The sequence below is a fragment of the Kogia breviceps genome, chromosome 12 (assembly GCF_026419965.1).
Source record: "Kogia breviceps isolate mKogBre1 chromosome 12, mKogBre1 haplotype 1, whole genome shotgun sequence".
Classification (NCBI taxonomy): Eukaryota; Metazoa; Chordata; class Mammalia; order Artiodactyla; family Physeteridae; genus Kogia; species Kogia breviceps.
Window position 1 is genome coordinate 69,686,223 of NC_081321.1, and position 11,754 is coordinate 69,697,976.

Below are 11,754 nucleotides of genomic sequence, written 5' to 3' on the forward strand. Positions count from 1 at the left end.
GAGAACATTTTTACAAGTGAAATACAAAGTCACAACTTACACTTGGTAACATATGTTTTGCCCCAAAATGTGGACTATAACACATCTATCAGAATGGCTAAAATAAATAAATAGAAAAATAAATAAATAAATAATGACACCAAAAGTTGGTGAGGATGTGAAGAAACTAGATCAATCATATATTGCTGATGGAAATGTAAAATAGTATAGCCACTCTAAAAAATAGTTGGCAGTTACTTTTAACACTAATAATAGAGTTACCATTGTGACCATCATTTTGCACTCTTAGGCATATATCCCAGAGAAATAAAAACTTATTTTCAAGCAGAAACTTGTACATAAATGTTCATAAAAGCTTTATTCATAATAGCCCCAAACTGAAAACTACCCAAACGTCCTTCAATGGGTGAATGGTTAAACAAACCGGAGTACGTCCATATCATGCAATATCAGCCATAAAAAGGAAAGAACTATTGATACATGCAACAACCTGGATAAACTTTAAGGGAATGATGCTAAATGGGGGAGAGAAAGCCAGTTTGAAAAGGATACATGTTTCATGATTCCATTTATATTACATTTGTGAAAATAGATAATGACATAGATGAACCACAGAACAGTGGTTTCTAGGAGTTATGGTACAGAAGGACAGGTGGGTGTGCTATAAAAAGGTAGCACAGGGGAATCTTGTGAGATGGTACCATTTAGTATCTTCATTGTGATAAGGGTTGCATGAGGCTATACATGTGATAAAATTGCAAAGAACAATACATACATACACACACATACAGAAAAAAATGACTGCATAATCTGGAAAAGCTCTATGAATTGTACCAATATCAATATGCTGGTTTTGATATTGTACTGTATTTTTATATAAGATTATAAAGTGGGGGAGGCTAAGTGAAGGTTACACAGGACCTCCCTTTGCACCTGCTTGTGAGCTTGCAATTATTTCAAAGTTAATTATAATTATACAGCAATTCCCAGAAATTGAAATGTATTTTTGTTGACTTCTATAAACCAAGGACAGATCTTAAATTTTATTTAACTAAGTCTTTCAAAAGGCCTTTTAAACATTTCTAAAATACACAAAAAGTCTTTTAAACATTTAAAATTTTATTGAGAACACCTCAGATTTAGGCACTGTATTCATTTCCTGAGGGTGCTGTAACAAATTCAAATTTAGTGCCTTGAAACAACAGAAATCTGATCTTTCAAAGCTCTTGAAGCCAGCGATTCGAAATCTTTTTCAGTGAACCAAAATCAAGGTGTTGTCAGGTCTCCAGTCCCTCAGGAGGCCCTAGGGGAAAGTCTGTTCTTCTCCTCTTCTAGCTTCTGGGGCTGCCGGTGTTCCTTCACTCATAGCCACATCACTCCAGTCCATACCTCCATACTCACATTGCCTCCTCCTCTTCTATGTGTGTCTAATCTCCTCTGCCTCTTTCATATAAGAACATCTGAGATGGCATGGCATATAGGGCCCATCTGGACATTCTAGGATAACCTCTTCATCTGAAGATAATTTCTGCAACAAGTCTTTTTCCAACTAAGGTAACAGTCACAAGTGCCAGGAATTAATAGGTAGACAAATCTTCAGGAGCTATTATTAGCCTCCTGCAGGCACATTCTATTATATTACACTTATTTATATATTTGTATTATCATGCCTTATGGAAAAAATGGATTTGAAAGCATTCACCATGTTTCATTGTCATCATCATAGAATGTCAAGTATGATCTCTCTTAGATATTTCCTATAATAGATAGCAAACACAAATGTTAACAATTCTTCCCAATGCTGTATTATCCCTGTTACTCATCTCATTAATAAGATGGAGTCTATTTCCCCTTCTTTTAATTCTGGGCTGGCCTTGAACTTCCTTTGACCATTAGAATGCAGAAGTGACACTATGCAAATGTCACTAGGCCTCAGGAAGCCTGGCAGTTTCTGCTTTGATTCTTTTGGAAGCCAGACACAATATAAAAAGTGTCCACCTGCCCTGTTAGAAATCCCACATGGAAAGTGAGAGAGAGACTCTATCAGCCACCAATCGTACCAGCCATCTGAGCTAAACCCACAGGCATAAGAACAAAGATGTTGACATTCTAGCCCCAGTTGAATAGCCAGCTAATATCAACTAGAAATATCAACTAGAATAGATGAAGCACCTAGCTGAGCCCAGCCAACACAGAGATTAATGAAAAATAATAAATCATTAATGTTTAAAGTCACTACAATCCCAGGAAGGTAACAGAGGGTGAATGCTTCAATATAACATTGTTTCAAACCTATAAAAAAAAAAAAAAAATGGATAGTTTGTTATGTAGCATATGTACTAACTGCCTCATGGGGGAGATAAATTGAATAGTCACTGAATTTAACTGAAAGTAAAAATACTTAATTAAATTTGAAATATTGTCCAAGGAACCATTTACAGTGGGGCTAGACCTGTGTAAAAAAGGTGTGGTTTAGGTTTTTAAATCCATGCAGTGATTTTCTTTTAACCACAAGATAAATATTAGCCTTGAAAGACACGTTTAGTTACCCTAATGTAAAGCTCCATAAGGTTGATCTTACGCTTTTGTTATCATTTTATATATCAGAAACAAAACAAGGATTATAAGAAAACCTGCAGACATCAAAATGACCATAAGGAAATACTAGCAAAAACTCTGCACACGTAAATCTTGACAACTTAGTTGAAATAGGCTAATTCCTTGAAAAACACAAACTACCACAACTTAACCAACATAAACCAGGTCATTTAATATCCATATAACTATTTAGAAACATGAATCCATTATTTTAAAACTCTCACAAAAGAAATCTCCAGGCCCAGATGGTTTCAGTGGAGAATCCCACCTAACATTTAAGAAACAATTAACACCAACTCTGCACAATCTTTTCCAGACAAGAGAAGATGATAGAACACTTTGCAATTCATTTTATTAAGTCAGTATTACTCTGAATCCAAAACCATACTAAGATAGTACCAGAATAAAACACACAAAAAACTATATATCTATATCCTTCGTGAATAAAGACAAAAACTTCTTTAACACAATATTAGAAAACAGAATTCAGTGCTATATAATAAGAATTGTACCCCATGACCAAGTGGGTCTTATTCTAGGTACACAGTCTTGTTCAATATTCAAAAACTAATAATGTAATATTTTCCCTGAAGCTCAGGAACAAGACAAGAATGTCCATTCACATACTTTTATTCAGTGTAGTACTGGAAGTTCTAGCCAGTGCAGTAAGGCAAGAAAAGGAAATGTAAGGCATATAGATTGGAAAGGAAGAAAGAAAATTTTCCATATGTGCAGACATCCTGATTGTCTATATTGAAAATACCAAGGAATCTACAAAATATGGACAGTACTTTTATATTGAATACTTCAACTGATGAAAGAAATCTAAGAAGATCTAAATATATGGACAGACATACCATGTTCACGGACTGAAAGACTCAACACAGTAAATATGTCAATTCTCCCTAAATTGGTATACATGTTTAAGGCAATTACTATAAAATCCCAGCAAAAATTTTTGTAGATATAGATTAGATTATTCTAAATTTATATAAAACGTCAAAAAACTAAAATTGCTACAACTATTTCAAAATGGAAGAATGAAGTAGGAGGAATCTTTCTACCTCATTTGAAGACTTATATAGCTACAGTGATAAAGACTGTGTGAGGTTGACAGAAGGACAGACAAATAGATCAATGAAATAGAAGAGAGTACCCATAAGTAAGTCCACTCAAATACATCCAACTGATTTTTGACAAAGGTGCGAAAGCAATTTCAGTAGAGAAAGGATAGCCCGTTCAACAAATAGCTCTGGAACAATTGGGCATTCCCAAGCAAATATAGCCTGGACCTAAATTTCATACCTTATACAAAAGCAACTCAAAATGAATCATGGACTTAAATGTAAAACATCAAACTATAAACCTTTTAAAAAGAAATCGTCAGAAAAAACTTTGAGATCTAGAGCTAAGCAAAGAATTCTTAGACATGAAACCAAAAGCAGAATCCATCAAAGCAAAAATTGGTAAAATGGACTTCAAAATTTAAAAATTTGCTCTGTGAAAGAACCTATTAAGTGAATGAAAAAAATAAGCTAAAGACTGGGAGAAAAATATGCAGACCACAACCCCAAGAAAAAAAACAGTATTTAGGATCTATAAGAACACATAAAAGTCATCAATTAAAAATAATTTAGAAAATGGACAAAGGGCATAAAGGGACATTTCACTGAATATGATGTCTGGATGGCAAATGAGCACATGAAATGAGGTTTGACATTATCAGCCATTAGCAATGGTAGCTAAAACTACAATGCGATGTCACTACATACTTATTGGGATGGCTAAAATAGAAAGACAACCAAATTCTGGCAAGGATATGGAGAAAACTGGATCATTCATACATTGCTGGTGAGAATGTAAAATGGTACAGCTCTCCAGAAAACAAGACATGCAACTACCATATAATCCAGCAATTGCCCTCCTGGGCATTTATGCTGTAGAAATGAAAATTTAGGTTCCGTAAAACCTGTAAACAAGTTTCTATAGCAGCTTTATTCATAACAACACTCAACTGGAAAGAACTCAGGTGTCATTCAATGGGTGAATGTTTAAACAGACTCTGATAAATCCATACCATGGAGTACTACTCAGAAATAAAAACAAACCACTAATACACACAACAGCTTAGATGAATCTACAGACAATTACGCTGAGTGGAAAAAGCCAATTCCAAAAGGTTGCACATTATATGATTCTACTTACATAACATTCTTGAAAAGACAAAACAACAAACATGAATGGTAGGTTAGTGGTCACCACGATTTAAGGAGAGGTTGGGGACAGGACTGAAGTGGTTGTGCTTATGAAAGGGCCACACAGGGATCCTTATAGTGATGGAACTCTGTAACTTTGCTTTATCAATGTCAATATTCTGATTATGATGTCATAGTATAGATTTGCAAAAGGTTACACTTGCAGAAAACTGCATAGAGGGCACGCAAGAACTCTCTGTGTTATTTCTTATAATTATATATTATCTTATATAATTATTTCTTAACAACTACATATGAATCTATAACCATCTCAAATTTTTTTAAAAAACCTTAGTCAACTCACTAAAAAATGTGCATTTTTATGCTGATATAATCAGTTAATTGTAGTGAATCCACTAAATCTCATCTGCTGCTCTAATACAATTTTATTACTAAGAATATTGAATGTAGGAAACTTTCCTATAAATTCAGAAACTACAAAAATCATGGACCGAAAATATCCATTGACTTTTATACCGTACTCATTTGATGGCATCTGATGCCTGGCTACTGTTCTCCCAAGAGTACTTTTTATATGCTACTGTTTTCACTTTAGAATATGTTTAAATTTATATTTAGAATAAATAATACAGTAATATGGTGGGTATAGAGTGAAAAATATCTTCCTACTCTTTTTCCTCAGCACATCTAATCCCACCCCTATCTCTCTATAAGTCACCAAAGTCCTCCACAGATATTTGGTATATATTCAAGCTAATATGTATGTTCAGGATAATATGTGTTTTCTTTCCACCTTCTCAACCTTCTTCTTTTTACACCACTGTTACTATATACTATATGATGCATAATTCTGCATCTTGGTTTTCACTTTAAAAATCTTTAAAAGCTTTTGCTCTCAATACAGTAGTTGTTTTTTTTTTTTTTTTAATGATCGTATGGGTATGTCATACATTACTGTGTTTTTTAAAATGATTGTATGAGTATGTCATATATCGGTCATTTCTGACAGTTTGCTTCAGTGTTCAAGCAACTCACTTTGTATATCTGACATTTACGTATTTCCTAGAAGCGGAACTGCTTGATCAAAGTTATGTGCTTTTATAATTTTGGTGAATATTGACAAATGACCCTTTATAAAAGCTGTCTCAATTTGTACTACCACAAGCAAAGTATGAAAGTGCCTGGTTCCCTCTGCCTTCTTCAATACAGTGAGTAATATATATTTTTAACATCTTTATTGGAGTATAATTGCTTTACAATGTCGTGTTAGTTTCTGCTGTATAACAAAGTGAATCTGCTATACGTATACATATATCCCCATATCGGCTCCCTCTTGCGTCTCCCTCCCCCCCTCCCTATCCCATCCCTCTAGGTGGACACAAAGCACCGAGCTGATCTCCCTTTGCTATGCAGCTGCTTCCCACTAGCTATGTATTTTACATTTGGTAGTGTATATATGTCAATGCCACTCTCTCACTTCGTCTGAGCTTACCCTTCCCCCTCCCCGTGTCCTCAAGTCCATTCTCTATGTTGTCTGCGTCCTTATCAGTGAGTAATATTTTTGATCTTTGCCACTCTGATAGGTGAAAAAGCTCCCAAGTTAAGCATTCTGTTCAAAGGTAACAATCAATTAATCTTATGTGAAAGGATACCTTAGCGCATCAATCACAAGGAAATAAACTGACCTTCGAGACTGAAAACAGCTCTATCCTATATCAAGTGGTACCATGCATTTAATACCACCCTGTAGCCCAGTCTCTAGGGCTTGCTGTTCACCAAGAAATATGAGACAATCATTACTGGTCAAAGTTAATGTATAAGCAGATAAATTTGTTTATTAAAAAAATTATTTACTCAATATATCCAGAAGACTAGTTAGGACTTAAGTTATAGGGCAAACTGGAAATAAATCTAAAAAGGGCTGCTATGTAACCTTGAGTGTTTTCACGCATCAGCCTACACCCATGGATTTTTGTTAATAATGCAGTCTGCTCAGAAACTATTTTAAAATCGACTCTGCATAGGAATATATTATTACAGCCAATCATGCATATGTATGCAGTAATAAAGGGGTTAACACACTCTCCAAAAGAAGTTGAGAAGTAAAAGCTTTCCGTGCTTTTGATCACCAACAGTCTCTTTCAGGTCTATCATTCTAAGTCAATGATTTTTTAATTACCTGGATGATAACCCCAGAGTTCAAAAGAATGCAAACTTCTTACCAATTAAAACAAAAGTTTTATGTCATGACAGGACAAGCATATTTTCTAACATGTACAAAATAAAATTTGAACTGTGATCACTGGGTAAACTAATGCTTATCAAGTTTAGGTTTTAGTAATTATTCTAACTTATTTTAAAATTTCAACAACTGACAACTAAGCATCTCACCTGATTATTGGTATCTCAAACAGCTATTATCCAATTTAAAAATTCTTTACTATTTGCTATGGTTTGAATATTTGTGTCCTCTCCCCATCCCATATATGCTGAAATTCTAACCCCAATGTGATGGTATTAGAAGTTGAGGCTTTTGGGGGTTAATATGAGATGCTAGAGAACTAACTAGCCCCTTCGACCACGTGAGAACACAGTGAGAAAGCACCCTCTATGAACCAGGAAGCAGGCTCCCACCTGACACGGACTCTGCTGGCACCTTGATCGTGGACCAGCCTCCAGAAGTGTGAGAAATACATTTCTGTTCATTATAAGCCACCCAGTTTATGGTAATTTGTTATAGCAACCTGAACTAGACTGCGATAGTATTTCTTATTTACTTTATTAATTGGATTACAGAGCACTTATTTCCTAAAAACATATGTAAATATCTTCCTTAACGCCATTAAAATACAGTATACTGAGTTACATATATTGGAATATAAAGTAATTCTTGAATCAAATATATAACGTGCAATCAAGAAAAGAAAACTTGTCAACAAATGATGACATTCTTCCTTTCACAACAACATTAATTCCTATCTTTCTGCAGAAAAAGAATACACTGAATGTTCTTTTCATTTGGAGGAAAATGGTCAATTAATTCAGTAATATATTGATAATATATTTTAAGCTAACAAATATACATGATCGTTGGTCATGTAAGACACAAAGCCCACTCATTTTCGCAAAAATAAAATAGACAATTTTGATGGTTGAATACTCCTAATTTAATGAGAGAAATACACACACTCTTCGGTCCATCATCAAGTATTTATTAAATACCTACTACAATTCAAATCCAATACTAGGCGTTGAAGACAGAAGCAGGAGTGTATCTCAGCACCACTCTTGCAGAACTGAGGCTGGGTGGGGTAAGGAGCTCTTCATGGGGTTGTTCGTCAGAGAATGATGTTTCTTAAAGAAAACACGTTGTTCCCTGTGTTTCGGGAAGGCAACCAGGCAATGACAGGTATAAAACAGCTTTCAAAACGGGGAGACGAGAAGCCCAAATGTAGCACAGAACGCAAACGCTTCGGTCCTCTTGTGTTTCTGGTTAGTGGACCAAACAAACGGTGCAGGCTGAGACTGCGTCTACCTTTAAGACCTGGAGGGGAAACGGCCGGCCTAGGGGAAACGGTCGCAGTCTCATTTGCATAAGCACCCAAACACTGCTGACGTCACCGCGCCTGAGTGCGGACCCCGCCCCTTCTTACTCCACTGTTTCCCCGCTAGGGAAGAGAATGGAAAGCGGAAAGGAGAGCTCGGCACCGGAGAGCGCGAACCTGAAGGCTTCCCTCTCCGCGAAAGAGCGGCAAACGCCGCTTTTCCGCTTAACGGAAAAGCATTCCAGCCGCTGCGGCCTCTGAGACCGGGTAGGTCATAACTGTCCCCAGGACAGCTCGAGCGTTTTTGATCCATTCGTATTTATAAGGCGCGTTACTGACTGAAAGTCTACCCCTATACTCAAAACGGTCCTCTGCCCAGGCCACGAACAAACGAGCCGAGTTCATAAAACGTAGAAACGGTCGCCCATCCTCTCCTTAAAATCCCGGCGCCAACACCCTCACTGCCACATCCTCAAATCCCTGGATGCGCAGAAACACACAGGCTGTGCTTTCTCCGGGAGCCGCGTGCCTTGTGCGGGAGGAAGGCCCACTTCAGGACCATTTAACGCAGGATACCTCAGGCAAAAGGGAACTGGAGTCACGTGAAAACACACCGCCTTGGGCAATCGCCTTCGGCAGTTGCAAAAGCAACCAGAAGCGAACGGGGAATGAGGTTGGCTCCTCTCCCCGCCCCACCCTCACCTGCACGAGGATCAGCTTCCAACTCACCGAGAGCCCTGGAAGCGTCTCGCTCCGTCCCGACCCTGGCAACTTTCCGACTTGCCTCAGGCGGACCCCGCCCTTCGGCCAACCCTGACTGGACTTGAAATGACTAGTCTTTCGGGGATGCTGTGGTCACGACAGGAAGAAGGATGGCGGCACGTTTCGAGCCATGTGCTTCCCGCTACACACCGCTTCTAGGCCCCCCGATTGTGCACAGGTGCAGGACGCAGAGCCCGAAGGGTCGCCCGCTGAGCCCGGCTTCGCCCTCCTGGGGCTCTGGAGCCGCCCTACCTCCCCTCATCCCCGGACACAGCCTGAGCCCTTCCCGGGATCCATCCATCAATCCCGCTCCCTTCCCCGGCCCCGAGCTCCAGGGTGCCTCACGGTGAGCCCCACCCTACCTACACCGTGTCCTTAGCGGTAGGAGCGTGTCCTCACCGTCAGGGTGTCTTGGCCGGCGCCTCTTGCTGCGTCCACGTCCCGACAGTAGCAGCAGTGGCCAAGGGGTCGGGTCCAGGTGACTGACCGAGGCCGCGGGGAGCTGTCTGCAGAGAAGCAGCTGCTGAGGGCGGGCGGGCCCAGGGGCAGGGTGGAGGGGGTCTCTGCCCTGCGGGCTGGCAGGGGACTACTCCTGAGCGCCTGTGTGTCCGCCAGGCGAAGAGCACGAGATGCAGGCGCGCGGGTGTGTGTCAGTGTGTGAGTGAGGGTGTGACGGAGGCGCCCACGTGCCCGGCCCTCCAGAGCTGCGGCCGCCGACAGGCTGCGGGGGAGGGGGAGGCTGCGGGCGCCTGGGGGACGCGAGCCAGGTCTCCAGGCCCGGCGCCGCACCTCCCCGCCCCGCCGCCCCTTGACGCAGAGGCCGCTGCGGCTGCCTCGCTGCGTCCTCCCTGCGCTCCCGGCGGGGTACTGGAGGGACTCTGGGAAGCCGGCTCCGAAGCAAAACAAAACAAATCCCCCGTGCCATCCCGTACTCCCCCGACCTACGCAACCGAAAGGATGGGCACCACTTGCCCGCCCCCACCACTGCCACCCCGCCTTTGTGCCAGCCGGGATAACAATAGAAATGGTCCTACCTCACACCCTTTGAATATTCTCCGGACGTCGGGAACCGGACTAGAAGCAGTGAATGACCCAAAGAACCCTCCTCCCTAGCTTTCTCTCCCAGCCTGCCATTTACATCTCTAGCAAAAGGAAAGCACTCTGGGCATTTGCTTCTCCATCAAACGGTGGCCTGATAGCGCTCAGTGATTCTGGCCAAATTATGAAAGGCTCTTTTAAGGAGCCAGTCCTCACCCTGTGTTGGTCCCTTAGCATCCCACTCGTCTCCAAGGCGTCTTATTACAAAATGAAGCCTGACTCACCTCTTGTAGCAATGAAGACATACTCATTAAGCCACGTGGAGAATTCCTAAAATATACATCACAGAGCACAAAAGCTTAGCCTACTTTTGAAAATGGCTGAATCTTCCCCCAAACAGGGCATATGCTCTAGAGATTAAATTTTATGTCCTTGAAACTTTAAAAAAAATGCAAAATGAATGTAAAATACATTATAACGGAAAGGTTTAGTGACTTGGTGAAGGACATTTTCACTTCTAGATGATTGATATTACCATTAAAAAATACCTTTGTGCACTTTTAGGCCTTCCAACAATCCCTCAGATTTTGACGGTTTGTATCCAATTAAGACTGAATTAAATAATAAAACCTTTGCAGACAGGTTTTTCCTGCAGTGAAAAATCTCCTGGAAAGAAATCACAAGACCTAAATTTCAGGTCAGAACATTGCTACTAATCCCCAGCTTTTAATGCAGCCATGAGAGCTTTTTCTCAGTCTCTTCCAAACCCACCTTTAAAAAAAATTTTTTAAAGAAAAGAAAAAATTAAATTAGATTTGATCCTCTGGATGCCCTTCCCTTGGCATGGGTAAATAAATACTCTGATAGATGCCCCACAGGAAAAGCTAAAAACAGTTACAATAAAAGTCTTACAGAACATCTTGTCTAATTTGCTTTTACTTCACATATTGGTGACAGGCAAATATTTATGTTAATATATATCATTTTATATATAATGAAATTGAGACATAGTACAGATAATACCAATAACAACTGAGAAGAATTTAAGAAAATAAGTAGAGCTCTGTCCTCCATAATCAGGATTAGGCTTATCTGTGGGAAACAAAGTTTTCTGTATGCTTGCAGGAATTGTTTATAGTAGTATCAGGAAGGCCTTCTGGCCTGCTGATGCAGGGGACATGGGTTCAAGCCTTGGTCCGGGAAGATCCCATATGACGTGGAGCAACTAGGTCCATGCGCCACAACTACCGAGCCTGCCTACCACAACTACTGAAGCCCGCACGCCTAGTACCTGTGCTCCGCAACAAGAGAAGCCACTGCAATGAGAAGCCAGCGCACCGCAAGGAAGAGTAGCCTCCGCTTAACGCAACTAGAGAAAGTCCGTGTGTAGCAACAAAGACACAGTGCAACCAAAAATAAATAAGTAAAAATTAAATTAAGTTAAACATTTAAAAAAAAAAAAGAAGAGAAAGGGAAAAAAATTGCAAACAGTCACACAGTGACGTTCAATGGCAGAAGGGAGATTTAAACCCAGATATGGCTAGCTTTTTTTTTTTTCTATGCAGTTTTGTAAGCCTTTAATGGATGTATAGATT

The 11,754-nt window shown here is 39.9% G+C and overlaps 1 protein-coding gene across 5 annotated transcripts in view; it reads right to left on the reverse strand.

The window, feature by feature from the left end:
* SLC6A15 (solute carrier family 6 member 15) overlaps positions 1-10,476 on the reverse strand; it is a 47,545-nt gene extending 37,069 nt beyond the window's left edge. The window contains exons 1-2 of one of the 5 annotated variants that reach the window (XM_067009836.1): positions 10,156-10,476; positions 9,488-9,627 (exon numbers count right to left, since the gene is read on the reverse strand). The gene's annotated coding sequence lies outside the window, so the exon portion shown is untranslated. Of the gene's footprint in view, positions 1-9,483; positions 10,065-10,155 lie in introns of those variants that run through there. The other 4 variants (XM_067009833.1, XM_059080805.2, XM_067009834.1 and 1 more) reach the window with 4 other exon arrangements.
* Between the last annotated feature and the right edge of the window lie 1,278 nt (positions 10,477-11,754).